Source organism: Felis catus, chromosome D4, assembly GCF_018350175.1.
Source record: "Felis catus isolate Fca126 chromosome D4, F.catus_Fca126_mat1.0, whole genome shotgun sequence".
Classification (NCBI taxonomy): Eukaryota; Metazoa; Chordata; class Mammalia; order Carnivora; family Felidae; genus Felis; species Felis catus.
In genome coordinates this window covers 77,082,468-77,099,369 of record NC_058380.1, presented here as the reverse complement: position 1 = coordinate 77,099,369, position 16,902 = coordinate 77,082,468, and the positions used below count along the sequence as shown (strand labels likewise).

General features: G+C 42.8%; 1 long non-coding RNA gene across 3 annotated transcripts in view; it reads left to right on the top strand.

Annotated features, from left to right (window-relative positions):
* Positions 1 to 16,902, top strand: part of LOC123381807 — a 466,019-nt gene that overhangs the window by 345,897 nt on the left and 103,220 nt on the right. Inside the window, exon 5 of one of the 3 annotated variants that reach the window (XR_006589253.1) lies at positions 16,191 to 16,817. The exons of the other annotated variants lie outside the window; for them this stretch is intronic. This is a non-coding gene — a long non-coding RNA (uncharacterized LOC123381807). Of the gene's footprint in view, positions 1 to 16,190; positions 16,818 to 16,902 lie in introns of those variants that run through there. 3 annotated transcript variants of the gene reach the window in all.

Below are 16,902 nucleotides of genomic sequence, written 5' to 3'. Positions count from 1 at the left end.
TGTGAGAAGTGCAGAAGCTCTGTGGAGAAATCCACATGGCTAGGAACTGAGGCTTCCTGCAACAATCAACTTCAGTCTGCCAGTTGACCCACCTTGGAATCAAACTGTCCAGCCCCAGTAAAACCTTTAGATAAGAGCAGCCCAGGCCAACATCTTGACTATAATCTTCCAAGAGACCTTCAGCCAGAACCACCTTAGTAAACCTCTTCTGAAATTCTGATCCACAGAAACTGTGTGAGTTACTGTTATTTTAAGCTGCTGTGTTTTGAGTTAATTTGTTATGCAGTAATAGATAAATATGCCATCTCTCTCACCCTTGTTTGATAATGGCTTAAAGGGGACCTAGGAATGGATGGTCCACGTGGGTCCTAGCTGGCATAATAACAACTACGTGTATCAAAGGAATACTAACCACTTTACATGGTTATCATTAAGAGACACTCAGCATCATTCCCATTTTGTAGATGAAGTTATAAGGTTCAGAGAAGTCAATTAATATGTCCAAGGCCTCTGATTTAATATGAAGTCAGCACCTGAAAGAAGTTCTGCTCCAAAAGGAATCCTCTCTCTTTATGTTTTAAGGATAAGTACTATTCCATTGTATGTATATACCTCATTTTCTTTACCCATTCATCTGTCAATGGACATTTAATTTACTTCCACATGTTGGCTACTTGATAATGCTACAGTGAACATGAGAGCAGATACCTCTTTGAGATCCTGATTTAAATTATTTTGGATAAATACCCAGAAGTGGGATGGCTGGATCGTATGGTTGCTCTATTTTTAATTTTTTGAAGCCTTAAAAAGGAAGGACATTGTGTAATATATGACAGCATGGATGAACCTTGAAGGCATTATGCTAGGTGAGATATGCCAGTTACGGAAGACCAAGTCCTGTATGATTGTAATTACATGAGGTATCTAAATAGTCAGACACATAGAAGCAGAGAACAGAAAGGTGGTTTCCAGGGGCTGGGGTAATGGGGAGCTGCCATTCAGAGGGTATAATGTTTCAGTTATATAAGATGAGTAATTCCAGAGATCTGCTGTATAACACTGTGCCTGTAGTTAACAATACTGTATTGTATACTTAAAATGTGTTGAGGGTATATCTCATGTTAAATGTTCTTACAATAAAAAGAAAGAAAGGAAAAAGGAGAAAGAAAGAAAGAAAGAAAGAAAGAAAGAAAGAAAGAAAGAAAGAAAGAAAGAAAGAAAGAAAGAAAGAAAGAAAAGGAAAGGAAGGAAAGGAAAGAAAGAAAAGAGTTTTCCACTCTGGGTGTGCTTACTGTAGAGTCTCCAGGCACTTTGTATCCATCTCAATCCACCCCGGTTGAGGATATTCCATCTCAGTAAGCCGTGGTGTACACATCTGTGCGAAGGGAGTATGTTAAGATGCCCCTTGATCTGTATGCATGTAGTGGGAGGAGTACAGCTTCAAGTACAGGCTCTCTGAGCCTCAGTCGCCTCATCAGTAAAATGGAAATAGTAACTACTTCCCAGAACGGTTGGAAGAATTCAGTCTCACAAGGTACATGCCATTGTTTTATAAACTCTAACAGCTAACGCCAAAGCAAATTATTGTTTTTATCATGATGATTAGTGTCTTCATTTATGCCAAGCTTGTAGAGATTATTGGATTAAAAATGCCAATTATGACTGCCCATCCAGGGTCTACGCAAAGGCTCCGAGCTTTAAAGGCAGTCGATGCATCCTTCTTTCCCAGAACACAAAAGAAACATCGAATCGCTATTTATTGTCTTGCAGCCATAATTGATTAAGGGATAAGAGTTGTTTTGTCAATCTTCCACTGCAGTCCTTGAATAAAAGGTTAGTAAATAATAATGATTAAAAAAAAAACCACAATGCATTCTCTCTTGAATCCTGCCCACACAGCCTCTCTTACTTATAGCTCTTTGAAAATGGTCTTTACTAATATCAACTTCTGGAAAAAATGTTTCTTATGGTGAATCATCAGTAGTAGAGAAAAAAGCAAATTAAAGCAATTGCCTTGTCTCCCTACCCTTGGGACCCACCCTGGTGTAGATGACAGAGTTGGGGACAGAGAGTGGAGAAGAAAGGGAGGTGAGGGAAAACCCATGCCCACAATTTCCAAGCCAGAGGGACATTATTTCTTTGAAATTAAAAATCACAAATCAATTCCATTCAAACTCTAAGAGCAGAAAGGAATGGGGATTTGACTGGCAATGTTTAGAAATAAACGATTTCTGGAAATTGATTGTAACTTAAAAATTGAGAGGTTCTGCCTTTTTGTTTGTTTGTTTTGTTTGTTTTGTTTTTAATGGGAAATTTATTGTCAAATTGGTTTCCAAAAGAGACTCTTAAAAACTGAGAATAAACTGAGGGTTGATGGGGGGTGGGAGGGAGGAGAGGGTGGGTGATGGGTTCTGCCTTTTTAAAGTAAAAAAGAAGAACAAACACCCTGCAAATACCCTGTCTCATCAGCTCTGCCCATTCCCATTTCCTGGGCATCCTCCTGATCTCCCCCTTCTGTAGCTGGGATGCAGGCTTTCTCCTGGGCTGCAGCCTGCTAGACTGGGGGCTGAGCTCTTCCGGTCCTCCAACTTGTCCCCCCTCCCCGCCACTGGCACACAGGCCTTCCTTCCTCTTCTCTGGAGGCTAGCAGCTTCTGACCCTAATCCTCCTTCCCACCCCCCCCCCCCCCACCAAGTTTCTGCTTGAGACTAACAGAAAAGAGGGTGGAAAAGAAGGATGATAGAAGATGAAAGGTGGGAACCGTGGCTGTTAAGACCAAGAAAGGGGAATGGGGCGCCTGGGTGGCTCAAAAGGTTAAGCATCTGACTTCGTCTCAGGTCATGATCTCACGGTCTGTGAGTGTGAGCCGTGTTGGGCTCTGTGCTGACAGCTCGGAGCCTGGGGCCTGCTTCGGATTCTGTGTCTCCCTCTCTCTCTGTCCCTCCCCTGCTCACGTTCTGTCTCGCAGAAATAAATAAACATTAAAATTAAAAAAAAAATACCAAGAAAGGGCAAGACAGAATATGTGGGGGAGGGGTGGAAATTAAGGGGTCAGAGAAATACAGGGGTTAAAAAAATCTAATTTGAAACTCACTCTTTGCCATTGACTCCAACCGAATCGTTTCCCGCACCCTAGGGATCTCTGGGAATCCTATTTATTCCCCCCCCCTCTCTCCCCTCCCTTTCTCTTCCCCAGTCTCTGCCTCATACCCCACACAGCCAAAAATGATGGCCCGTGCCAGCACCACCGCGTTTCTTACTGTCACCTCCAACACACACACACACACACACACACACACACACACACGACCACACTGACAGTCTCACACCCCCTTTCCCTTCCTGTAATATTGTCTTAGGGGCTCTGGTGACACATATTTGTTTCATTTTCCACCATCTCCTCTCATTGCCTTTGCCCAGTGGGACAACAGGCCATCACAGGCACAGTCCTCACAGAGAATATATTTGAGGAAAACTGGCGGATGGGGCATTATAAGTCCTCTTAATTTAAAAAAATATGGGTATAACTCAAAAGGGGCTTCATTCTTTATGGGCTACACCTCTGAGCACATTTAATTATCTCTAGAGATAATGGACAGACTAGAGATTTAGAGGGAAAATACCTGTCGTGTTGGCTTCAAAGGCTACCGGCCTCCCCTAGAAGCCCGTCCCAGAAGCTCTGGCTTCCGCTCTGGGGCAGCTTCCGAAATTTCCTGCCATTTTTTTTTTCAAACATACCCTTCAAAAGTACCTCATACCCTCTAGAGGTTGCTCAAAGCCTTTTGTGGCCCTGCACTGCCATCGTGTGGTAAAAGTTAGAACTGCATCCACTTAAAGCGAGAAAACCGACGACCACTTCTTTGTAGGCATAGGCGACAGGGTGGAGGATCAGGGCAGACCGCCAATAGATCATAAGTGGGGTACCTTCCTGTTTCTGTAAGGTGTGATGGCATATTCTGCAAAGGACATTTGGATGTCTTCCACACATCTTTCCATCCGCTAGTCCCTTTTCATGGAAGGCCTTTCCCCACAAGCTGCTCCAAGTACTCTACTGTGCTGTAAGAAACTTGCCCGTGTGTCCAAGCACAACTAACCTCTCCAGTCTTCACACATTTATTGTATTTATGGCATTTGCCTAAACTCTAAACTGTATGGAAATAAATGTGCTTGTGTCTCTCTTCCCTACCAAGAAGTGGACTGACAGTTGTCAGTGACTGTGGATTTTTCACACTTTGCCAATAGTTGGAAGCCTTTGAATGCATGTTGAAGGAAGGAGAAAATACTGCAGATAAGTGACTCACTAATTCCTTAGCTGTCCACCTTTACTTACCTGATGACCCCTTCCTTATTCTTCCCGGTGCAGAGCTGAGCATTGCCGAGGATATGTCTAAGAAGCTCTGGACTGGGAATCCGAACTAGACTTTGTAGATGGAAGATTTCTACATGCTCCTTGAGCATGTCGTTTTCCCCCTCTCAGCCTTACTTTTCCCAACTTCATAGAGAAGAATAAATCAACCCAATCATTAAGCTCCCATTCAGACAGATGTCAGGGTAGATTTAAACAAACCTATGGTATAACCAGTAGAACTGTGAGTGTACAAAGAGAAAAGATGCACCATAGTTTTAATCTTTCCCCGTTTACCCCAAGGCACAGGGCTTGGTTACACCGATAAGGCACTCAATAAACAGCCAGAAGAAAACATTTGATGGAAGCAAAACAAATCGTAGTAAATAAAAGCAAAATGGCAACACAGTCAATGTGCGTGAACAACATCACCTAACACTGCATGATATGCGTGGTCACGTTTGGATTTCCTATCTCCTGACACAAGCGTGCTGCAAAAAAAAAATATGTGTCAAGAGCTGGTGACATTAAGTGGAGGCTGTGGTCATCTCTTCAGAGAACACTTCTTAGAAGGCAGGCTACATTACTTCCTAAAAGAATCAGGCTCCAGATAAAAGGAGAGGGTGGTGTTTGAGATGTGGCGAGGACAGCTCAGGAAAAGCACTGCGAGGCAGACATGAACAGTGAACACCTAGTGGCAACATTAGCCACGGACTCTCAGCCTGACTTCAGAAGCCTCTCTCAATCTGTAATCCAAATGGGTATCACCTGAAAAAAGTCACCCTGCTTCTGTGACCGGAAACTCAGGCAGAATTCTGTGGTTGGTCACTCTCTATTTCATACGTTGTTGGACATAGTCCAGCCCAACCTCTCATTTTCACAGAGGCACAGAAAGCCGGGCAGCCTACACTGTGTTCAGGGAGACTTCCTATGCCTAGCAGTGGCCCGGAAACATTCTATGTGCTTAAAAAGTTATTTGGCACAATGGCCTGTTGGCACTCTTCCTTCTACAAATATTATCAGACAATGTAGTATAAGCCAGGAACAAAGCTAGGCAGACAACTACTCCCAGTGCAACCACTTGAGGAATCATTACCCTGGAAACACAGAGCCAGGAGCTTTGGATACTCATGGTCTCGAGTGAAATAGTCACCACGAGGCCCTTGGAGTTAGTCAATGAAAGGCTTGAAGCCTTGATACTAATTGCTGGCTTATGTATCCCTTCTGTGTATGTTTTCATGATGAATACAGTTATGATTATTTAATTTGTAATGGACCAGAAGGAGCTGATTTTACTGTGGCTGATAGCCAGGAACTAAGGATGCTGAGGCAAGAATATTTCAAAACGTATCTCAAAATAAAGAGAGTAGCCAAGAAGCTTCCTTTCCTCTTGCCAATATGGTGCGTGCTTCTTTTCCTATTGAAGTGGGATAAATAACTTCACCTTATCGCCCTGCTGTCTTTGGGGTTAAGCTACAGCACGGAGGCTGTGGGGGGAATCACAGGAGCATAGAGTGCACAGTGATGTTGGAGATGGACTTGTCTGGGAAGGACAAATACATAGCACTCGGCGCCCACCCGTGGCAGCCCCTGCTAATCCATCAAGCCATTTGTGTCTTAAAACATCTCCTCTGGGCTGCTCCAGAGTAACCAGAGCTGGCACTTAAGATAAATCTATTTTCTAACCTTTGAACCTGAGATCTTGGGAGGATGACTTCTCAGAGTAGCAGTTAAGATCAGAATTTTCTGATATCCAAAACATTTCTCCACTCTCCTTTGAATTACAAGTTTCCTAAGGATAAACATTATTTCCTCTTTTGCCTTGGGATTTTTAAAAATGATTCAGTCAATACATGAATTGCATTTCTATGTAGCCTCAATCCAGCCACTAGGGGGTCCTGAACAGAACGCCATACTCAAGAGGTTTCCAGTCTGCAACACCCAACTCGCTGTGCCTTGATGCCTTTTCTTAAGTGGTTGTCAATGCTAAAAGTGTCTCCTTTATTCCCTCGACTCGAAGCTCTGCTGAGATGCCACATTATCCACCAGAACTCCAGGTCTGTCTTTACCTAGAACCGTCTTTATCCCCAAGGGACATCAACTCCCACCTCTTCTGTTCTTCTATAACGTTTTGTTATGCATCTAAACTACACCTCAGTTACTTGAGTCTCTGCCTATCACCACCACCAGACTGTGAGCACAAAGCTCTGAAACATGATGAATGTTTTTTTTTACTCATATGATGAATAAAGGACAAGCTCCTAGAACAGAACAGGCTCCCAACAAATTTTAGTTGGATTAAACCGAGTTTCTAGAATCATCAACATTATATACAAAATTGTAAAACTCAAAACTGAGGTGGACTTTACACATCATGTGATCCAGGATGGGAAATGAGTTTTATTTAAACCTAATCCAAACCATGCATCAGAGACTAGCAGGTCCATCATGTTAGCACAATTCAGGCAAAGTCCAACGTCAGTAGGAAACTGTGTTGAGCGAGAGTTGTGATATCTGTCGGGAGCAGGAAAGGGGCAAGTACAAATGTATGCATCTACTGCCTTTAGGGGTCATGTCCACCACCTACTAGTTAAATTTAAAGTCTGCGGAATGTGGTGGATGATCTGAGATTTGGGTTGGAGCACTGAATTGGAATGCTTACTATGAAGTGCTTGTGTAATTTTATTTAAATGTCTTAGTCTCTTGGAGTTTTAGCTTCATTGTGTATGAGATGAGCATGGTGGTTATTCCTCTCCGTACCTCGCCAGACTCCTGTGATGGTTCAGGGCATGGTCATGAAAGCACTTTACAAACCATAAAACCACATACAAATGTGTGATATCCCCATAGAGCTCTGACCTCAGTGACCATGCAGTAAGTGCAAGTAGAGAATCCGATCCTAAAAAAGAAAAGTAATACAAGATTGGCTATTATTGAAAGAAGGTTGGACACTCTGATATTCAAGCATGCTCCTGGTTTGAGACTATGATTTACCCACCATGTGAGAAATGGCCCTATTTGGCCATCATATGCCCAATAACCTGGACGCTTGTCAGGAGCAGAGACCATTCAGGCCAGGAAATAATTGTCTTGTCACTGGTCTTACTCACTGGTAAATAATTATGTCACTGGCTATTAACCTATGGCTCTTGGACATCCAAAAATCTTCAAAAGCAATCTGGTGCTTTCAAATAAGGTCCAGAATCCTTAGAATACCAAATAGGCCTGTTGCAAAGTGACCTCAGCTTAGTTTTCCAGAATCCCCTCCAGCCATTCTCCTGATCACTGAATCCTCTAGAAAGAGCCTTTGGATCACCTTTTTCTTAATTTTCTGAACTTCCACGTCTCTGGGTCTCTGTTAACATTGTCATCTCCGTCTGAAAATTCCATCCTTCCCCATATAATCGGAAAAGTCATATTCATTATTTAGGATGAAGTGGGAATTTCATGTCGATTAGGACTCTGTTATTCACCCCCAGGCAGAATTAATCATGCCTATCTCCATGCAATTCACATCACTTTGTGTACACCCCATGCAGATATTTTACTGAACTTTTCACTCCTTGCAGTGTCCAATGATCAGTAAATACACTGATGTGTCTGTTGAATATATAATATTCAATATATACAGGATTGTGAATATACAGGATTATAAATATACAGGATTGTGAACCCCCTATTTTGTGTTCTAGAAAATGCATTTGACATGTTTTGAATCATGCCCCTGAAGCTTGGTCATCTGCTTAGATGATTCTCTTTCTTGTAAGACTGTGACTTTGTAAGGTGAGAGACCCCCACCCTTGTCACCTTATAGTCAATGGCTACACACTAGCCTATCTGCTTATAAATCAACGTATGCTAATACCTCTTCTATGCAAAACTCTTTAAACTTGGAATAAGACCCAAACTGCCCACCAGAGCATTAGGCGCCCGGCCCTGCACAGGACTTCCAGCTCATCCATTATCACCCTTACCTTCACACACTGAGTTTCGCTTTATTCCCCAGAGTCGACTTCTTCCCATCTCAGGCCTTTGCTACTCTCCCTGCCTGGAAAGCTGTGCCCCAAACTTTCACAGAACCCAAGAGACGTTGATCCAGCTCTGAATGCTAGGCTAGATATGAAATAAAAAGTTAATAAAAATCGAATTCACCCAGGCTCTGGAGAGATGGACAGGCAAGGAGAGAATGTTTTTCTAATGACAGATATTGGCTGGAAAGTGAGATTACTTATGAGTTTTTGGCTCTACTCACCCAACTCTGAGCTGGGCTTTAGCTTCAATTCTCCTTTCAGACACTGTGTCCTTGGGAAGGTGGCAGCTGACCGCCATGTCTAAACCAGCTCCATTTCCATTCACTTTCCATCTCTTTTATTTTCTGCATATCACTTAGCATCCTCTGAAATGACCCTATTTATCCGTTCAATGTTTACACTAATCTTCTTCCACTGGAATTCAAGCACCGTGAGGGATGACATTGTCTTTGTTTTGTTCGTTATTGTGTTCCCATGGACAAGAAGAGGGCACCCAGTCAACATGCATTTGTTAAGTGAGGAAATGACTTCATCTGACTACTTGGTCAGTGTCTGTTGAATGAATTAGTTCGTTATTACTTCTTAGGTGGCAGCCACTAACTTTTTAAATTTTAAACCCAAGTTGTTTCCAGTAATCTATGGATATATTATTCAAGTTGTGGAATATCCAGAAAGGTTCCTGACGCTTCTGTCAGCCTTATCTCTGTTAAGTTGGCCCTTTAAGCAGAGAATGGAAACAGAGCAGGTAACTCGATCCAGTCACAGTAACATCTTCTTAGCAGTTCTGGACAACAAATAAATAAATTGATTCTCTGGTTGGTGCCAGGGTTGAACATGCAGCCAGAAGTGAAGCTTTTATAGTTCCCAAAGACTTTATTTTGTTTTCCTTTTCTTTTCTGTTTTCACCTATTTTCTCCTACCTTCCTACCACCCACCCACATGAAAGTCCAGAGAGAGTTGATCTCTCTACATTTCTCATTTAGAGAACTCATTTTCGGCAACTTATTTTTGAGGATGACAGGAGCAGGGGAGAATCAGGGCACTGGGTGAGTGCAGGTGAAAAACATCAGTCCTTTAAGAGTGCACAATTTATCCATCTGGCATACAACCAGACTTACCGCCATCTAAGATTTCTCTGGCTCCTATTCTTGATGTACGGAGAAGGTACAACTGGATTAGTTCTTCCTCAAAAGCAGAGAACGGGGAAACCCAGAGACAAATGGATTAGTTCTTCTTCAAAAGCAGAGAACAGGGAGACCCAGAGAGATTAAGTCACTTGCCCAAGGTCACCCACACTCCAGGTGGCCAACTCCAGCTGTGAGACCTGAAAATGTCCCTTCAATCAGCAGGTCTCCCTAAGGCTTTTATGGCACTTGGCTACTTGCCTGTAATTTTCCTGGCTCTGAATGGGAGGAAAATTATGGAAGAAAAACAAAGTTAATAAAAATCAAACTCACCCAGACCCTGAAGGGATAGACAGACCAAAAGAGACTGTTTATTAGTGCATGAGAAGGAACAGGAAGAACATTTATTAGTTATTGGTTTACACTTACCCAGGTCTTTCTCAGAGCTGCCCAAGGCTCTTTCTGACTTAATTCTTAAATTCTGAATTTTCACATGGACCTTTGTGAGCCTAGAAGCATCCAAAAGGCACAAGAAAATAGTGGTGCAAGAATTGTGAAAAGGCCTATTGTGTAATGTTGGACATGTTACTTGGAAGTGGAAGCCAAAAGCCCTCTGCCATCAGAGCTTGGAGGGGGCATCTTGGTGCATGCCAGGTCAATTAGAGACCTCCTAGCGCCTGTCATCCTGGCCACTGTGATTGGTTCAGAGGTAAGCATGTGACCCAAGCCAAGCTCATGAGAGCGCTCCCTGGGACTTTCTCAGAATTATCTGCAAAGATACTTCCTCCTCTCTGGGATTTCAAGCTGTAAATACCATGCAGTATTGGAACTCTAAGGTCAATATCCCAAGGTCCACAACAGCTCACCGTAGGCAGTAGAGATGAGCTTCTACTAGGCTGAAGAAACAAGATTGGGAGGATTTGGGATTCTGAAGGAATGATCGGTGCTTTCTCTATAAATCCAGAGACCCTTCACCACCCTTTACAGCCCCCCCCCACACACACACACCCACACACACAGCAGTACCGATCTTCCTTGTTGATGGCAGATATGACCTGCCCTACTCTCCTTGGAACATGGCTTTGATGATAGCTCCCTACCCTTGTCTCCATGTATCCTCTCTGGTTGGTTCCCTTCTCCTTGTGTTGGTTTTTCCAACCTCTACTACAGGGCTCTTCCATCCTCACATTGTTCCTCCTAGACTCTCCCTACCTATCACTGTTCCTGATCTCCTACCACCTCCTACCTCTGCTTCTCACTCTCCCCAGGGAGATGGTGCTGGTCCCATTTCTTAGAAATATCTTTCCCACGGTGTTGGGATGGAACACAGAAGTGGAGAAAGGCACCAAGCACAGCCTGGAGGGGCCAGAAGAAAGTGGCTTATAAGCTAAACCCTGGCAGATGAGTGAGAATTACCCTGCTGAAGGACAAGAGGAGTAGTTTTTCCAGTGAAGGCAATGGAATATTCTGAGGCCTGAGCATAAAGATTGGTAGGATCAAAATAAGAGGAGGCTGATTCTGAGGAAGATTCTAAAAGTCATGGCACTGTGGTTGGTTTTATCTTAAGGGAAAGGGGGAGACACTGAAGATTTAAACAGGTCTCCTCCATCCAAGGCCCGTCTCCGTCTCCTTTCCTGTCAGTGCCTGTCAATTCACTTCAGTCTTTGCATGATCTCTTACACCTGCCACTCTCTCTGGCCCTCTCAAGCTGGCTTTGTGTCTCCAAGTCCTATGAATTCTGGTCTTGACTTTTGATTAATCACCACCTTCAGAATATTTGGAGCCTGACAATCTGTCAGGCGTTTGACCAAACCTCTTAGGACATGTTGTTCTCATGTCTTATCAGAGACTCTTTTGGCTCCTGTTAGGGTCTGTCACACTTATGGGTATCTTTTTTTACCACTAAGGTGTCACTTCTCTCCATTTTGGACTATACCCCTTTTGTTGGTGAATGTCTGTTTGTGTTCGCAGTGTCTGGCTTGGTGTTCCCTCATTGATGAGAGAATCTGTTAGAGCTGACTCTCTCCCTCTGTCCTTAAAGATGAAGCTTCATGGAATTAGAGTCATTCATGTAATCTCAGAGGTTGAGTGTTGTTTGGAGTCCATGATTGGACAGACTTCATCATCCACTGGGTTAGCTACCTGCAATAATAATATCTTGGCTAATGACTTGTAAAGAAATGAGGGGGCTGGATTCCTAGGACAGAGCCTAGAAGCTCATTGGGCAGGTGAGAGTTAGCAGGGGTATTTTTCTCCAGGACATTGTCAAGAGATGATGTGAGGAGATTATTTTGCCATGGGTCAGGAAGTGTCACTTCACCCTGGGAAATTGAGACCCAGAGGATCTTCAGTGATGGCAGCTTTAAATGATACCTTCTGGACACAAGTCCAATGTTAAGAGCATGGAGCAGAGAGATACTCTTCAAATCCTGCTCTAGGATCTGGATGGGGTAAGAGAGCTACAGCAGGGAAGGCGGGAGAAACATGCAAGCAATCAATCAGTTGATCATTGTTTTCAGGTTATTTTAGAAAGACAGCGGAGACTAAAGACACAGTCCCAATTCTCATGGGGTCACATCTGGAAGGGGAGATTGACATGCAGGGTGGCATAGAGACTGAAATAGAGTTCTAGGAGACCAAATTTGTTTATTACAATGGAGAGCCATTGACAAATTTAGACGGTGGAGTTGCTTTCGAAGATCCCTCTAGCAGCATTGTAGGAAGTTGATAGTAGAGGTCAAGAAGGGAGGCAAGGAGACAATTTAGAAGGTTGTGTCCAGGAGGGAGGCTACAGATGATAGCCCTAAGTGAAGATAGGTTGCACTCAGCTGCCTGCTGCCCAGTTTCTGCAGATAAGTTCTTTCCTATATCTGTCCAGTGCGTCGTCATGAGAGAATACTTCTAGACCACCTTATTTCTTCAGAGGGATAGAAATACTACCCCTAATACTAGTAACTGTACTTATAATGATGTTAAACAATATAATATAAAATAATATGATAAATAACATTAACTGTATTTATAACCTGTATTTATTACATTATTTTATCCTCACAATGACATGTAAAATATGAACTTTTATTTTCCCCATTTTAAGGATGAGGACACTAAGGCATAGTGGGTTTCAGTACTTGCCTGAGGATATACATTTTAACCAGTCTTTTGACCGTAAATACCTTGGTCTTTACTGTACAATATAACCTCCAGAGACAGAAAGGGCTTTTGTTTCTTTTTAATTATTATATTTTTATGAAACTATTGAAGAATAGTACATACTATTTGATCGCATTTTTTCTCTTAGCATTAAAAATGCATTTTCTATAAAAGAATTTCATATATTTGCCTCACCATAAAAACCATGTAGCAACCTGGTGAAAATACATATATCCATTCTCTCTTCATGGAGAGTTTGATTCACTAAGTCTAGGGTCGGCCCTATGCTTTCATAAATCACCCCAGGAGATCCCAAAGATCAGACAAGTTTGTCAAACATTGTATATACGATGCTTTTTATTGGCTGTATAAGATTTAATTATGTAGATATTCCACAATTTAATTTACAGTTCTCTGCTTGTAGACTGTGGGTTTTAATGATATTTTAATACTGAAATAACACTGTGATGATCAGACGACTGTACATCTCTAATTAATTTCCTTAGAAAACCTTGGCACTGTGACTAAGTCCTTTCTCCAGCTCTGTGAATGAGTTCCCTATGTATGGGGCCCTAGCATGAGCGCTTCCCTACTGCAAATAATTCTAGGAATGTGGTGGTTTAGAGATGGGATATAGGCTACAGATTGGAGAAAGGGAGGCACGTAAAGCATACATATATAAATTTAACTGTTTGACTTTTTTTCTTAATATTTGTCGATTTACATACATTAAACACCAGTTAGCATTTTACTCGGTGCTTTCTATTGATCTTATTTGACCACCTCTGCAGTTCCACAAGAGAATATCACCCTCCTTTCCAGATACGATTGAGTTTTAAAACATTCCATTATTTGGACCCAGATACCGTTCATCCCTAGGCCATTACTGTTTTTCAACACCCTGTAAATGGCTTCAATTCAGCTATCATCAAACTCTTATTTTTAGATTAAAAAAAAAAGTTTCCCCACACCTTCCCTAAAATTCCTATAAAATATGTAACTTTAAAAAGTCCAGGAGCGATCGGGGCGCCTGGGTGGCGCAGTCGGTTGAGCGTCCGACTTCAGCCAGGTCACGATCTCGCGGTCCGGGGCCAGGTCACGATCTCGCGATCTCGCGATCTCGCGGTCCGTGAGTTCGAGCCCCGCGTCAGGCTCTGGGCTGATGGCTCGGAGCCTGGAGCCTGTTTCCGATTCTGTGTCTCCCTCTCTCTCTGCCCCTCCCCCGTTCATGCTCTGTCTCTCTCTGTCCCAAAAATAAATAAACGTTGAGGAAAAAAAAAAAAAAAAAAGTCCAGGAGCGATCAGTAGGCTTATGTTTCTGGAAAATGAGAGGACAAGCCCTGATTAGCTGGGCCTGGGATAGAGACAAGGAATCCCTTTGATTCCCTTTGGCAGAAACAAACTTTGGGTCTGGAGAAGAAAGATGAGGGTGATGCGCAGACGGGGATTCAGTGTTAATTCAGCTGTAGGCAGAAAAAGAGGACCTGGCGGCTGACAGACAGACAAGAGGTGAACAGGTGGCTGGGGAACTGTACCAATTTAATCCTAATTGTAGCAGCAAAGTAAGTCAGCTTATCTCTGTTCCTGTGCTGCAACTTTGAATGGAATAGTTCAGAAGCATTAGGGAGAGGGCAGAGCTGGCATCACCTCGATGTATATCTGAATCTCTGCTGAATATCTGGGTGAACTTGTACTGATCCTGCCATCTCTCTCAGCCTTCATTTGTAAAGCAAGACAAAATCTAATCAGAGGATGACCGTGGTAATTAAATGTGATAATGTGACTAAAAGGCTTAGCACATTCGGGTTGGTAGTGTACCCTTATTATTAGATCATCCCTTGCCTTCCCCCAAAAGCTCCTTCTCCAGGGTGCATCTGCCTTGGCCTTCCCAGGAGGCTACTTTCACATAAGCCCACTGTGCTCTATGAGATGGTTTGTGGGGAAGGCTCATTGGACGGAGACAGTGGGTAGCAATCCTAGAACAGGAAGACACCTTAGTCTTCAGCTCTTACTTCATAGACAGTATTGGAAAATATCTGTGCTTGCAACAAGGAGACTAAGTCCAGTGTTGTAAATTCAACCCTGATATTTACTAAAGGTTAAGTCACTTTGGATACAGATGTTATTGTTCTAAAATGGAGCAAATCACAGTAATAGCAGGGACATTACAAACACCAGGAACATTATAAACATCGAAGGAAATACTGGCATGCAAGCACAGTGTTAACACATCTTAGTTCTAATCTTGACTCCGCCGCTTGATGGTTTTGACCCAGACATTTTATCTCTTTGGACCCATGTTCAGACCATCACAAATAAGAGGCTTGTATCTCATAGTTAAAATCTCTTCTATCTGTGATACTCTGTGATTCTGTGACTTGACTGAGGTCCTGGAAAGGTAGATAAAACCTGGGTTGCCACACTCCCAGTCTGGGTATTCCTACTTTATATGTTATCTCAGCTCAGAGATGTGTCCTTTATGGCGTTTTGAGGAGTCCTGTTCCAAGAAAGAGCTGCCTTGTGTGGTATCTCCAAGTGGCAACCTTTTCTAGGTCCCTGTAAAACTCACATCTGAGGGGCGCCTGGGTGGCGCAGTCGGTTAAGCGTCCGACTTCAGCCAGGTCACGATCTCGCGGTCCGTGAGTTCGAGCCCTGCCTCAGGCTCTGGGCGGATGGCTCAGAGCCTGGAGCCTGTTTCCGATTCTGTGTCTCCCTCTCTCTCTGCCCCTCCCCCGTTCATGCTCTGTCTCTCTCTGTCCCAAAAATAAATAAAAAAAACGTTGAAAAAAAAATTTTTTTTAAAAAACTCACATCTGATCTGTGTCCCAGGGAATTCACCTACCTGCCCCTATCTGTGCTATTCCCTTGCTGTGGAGTTTATCAAATTTTACCCTACACCATACCGATAAAGAAAACTTAATCACTCCTATGCCAAGAACTCTAGTTTCAAGTCCCAGGTATTCTTCTGGGTGGTCTATGGTTTCACTCTCAGGAAAAATATTCTAAGAGCACACAGATTTAAAATTCCCAGGCCTGCCAGTCAGTCAAAGATAAGAACAACCCATCAATAGCACAGTAAGTGCTTTAAGGCCTAGAATCCAGACATTAATTCTGGCTGACAGGGATCAATGAATAGCAGAAGTATTGACTAAGTTATTCTTAGGAATGGATATACCTGAAACCATAAAATCATACAGCTCTAGGTTCCTTCAACCTGAAAACATTGAACTTTACACAGGATATGAAAGTCACTGAACCTTGAGTACATTTCTATGAGATGATAGAGATAACCAGGATCCACACTCATCACCTAAGTTGTTATTCTCAAATACACCATTTTATCTATTAATAGAGGCAACCAGAGAGCCAACACTAAAGCAAACTTGAATAGAACCCACATTGCCATTTTCTCCCATCCTCAGTTGCTGCCTGACTCGACTCTGTGTTTTTGGCTAGTTCACTAAAATTCCTTCACCTTTATACTCAAGTTTCTGAGCACTCATCTGTAGTAACTGTGTATTTTTTTTTCCTTCCCAGGATCTGTTCACCTGGATCCAGCTCTGCCTGAAGTCCAACTCTGGATTTTTTTTTTTAAATATATGAGCCATTATATGTCTTATTTTTTTCCCCAGGCCAATTTGAGTTACATTCCTGCCAATTGCAATTGAAAGTGCACCTTCCCAATGGGAAAATTATCTGCCTTATTAAAAAAAATAATATTTGCTTTTTCTACTTCATAGGACTGATATAAATGTAAGATAAATTAACAGATTTTGATCACTATCCATAGTTCCAGTTCCAAGTCCTAGGGTAGGATTTGAGAATACAGTGATGAATAAGACAAGGTCCTTACCATAGAGAGGCTCAGTCTAGTTGAGGAGACAAGCATCTATAGAAATAATACACCACAGCATGTCTGACTATAGTAATCATGAAGTCATGGCAGGAAATGAGCTGGTTTCCTTAGAGAAGTTAGAAAGGCTCTACAGAAGAGGTGACATCTGAACTGGATAGGAAAGGTTGCTTAGAAATATTTCCAATAGAGCAATCACTCTCAGTCAGAGGCATTTTGGGGGGCACCTGGGTGGGTCAGTCGGTTAAACGCCTGACTTCAGCTCTGTTCATGATCTCGCAGTTTGTGGGTTTGAGCCCTACATTGGTCTCTGTGCTGACAGCTCAGAGCCTGGAGCCTGCTTTGTATTCTGTGTCTCCCTCTCTCTCTTCCCCTCCCCCACTCTCTCTCTCTCTC